Raw genomic sequence first — 580 nt, 5'->3', positions numbered from 1 at the left:
GAAGACCGGGGAAGCAGCTTGCATCCAAGTCTCCTCGAAACAAACCGAGGGGAACTAAGGTAACTATGTGACTTCGTCACCTTTTTCATATCTTGCTTAATTTTAGTGAATTCTTGTTCTAGCTCTCCAACTCGATTTCTCATCCTTTCCATGTTGACTTTTAGAACCTGGTTCTCACGAACAACTCTTACCCACCCATCTTGTTGAACAGGTTGACCAGTTATTTCATTTGGGGTAGTCATTGAAGCCGCAGAGGCTCTTTCAGTATCCAAAACATTCAGGTATCCTGCCAAAGCTTTTCTTAACTGCATTTGTTCGAAGAACAAAACTTGAAGCATAACTCTAAGGGGTAACCTTCCATTTTGGGATGCATGAGCACAAGCATCGATGGAAAGTTTCTGGAAATCAATGATGTTGCAAAGCAGCTCCATCTCTTTCTCTGAGAGCCAGGGATGTGCCTGAATAATTTCATGAAAATTCATCAAAATAAAAAAGCGAGAAGCTTTTTAGCATTTGTTGACGCAAAGACTTCTATAATAATATGTAGAAATGAGATTATATCTTCTATTAAAAATATAAT

Source organism: Olea europaea, chromosome 16 (genome assembly GCF_002742605.1).
Source record: "Olea europaea var. sylvestris chromosome 16, O_europaea_v1, whole genome shotgun sequence".
In the NCBI taxonomy this organism is placed as follows: domain Eukaryota; kingdom Viridiplantae; phylum Streptophyta; class Magnoliopsida; order Lamiales; family Oleaceae; genus Olea; species Olea europaea.
The sequence above is the reverse complement of the archived record's forward strand: the minus strand, read 5'-3'. Positions refer to the sequence as shown.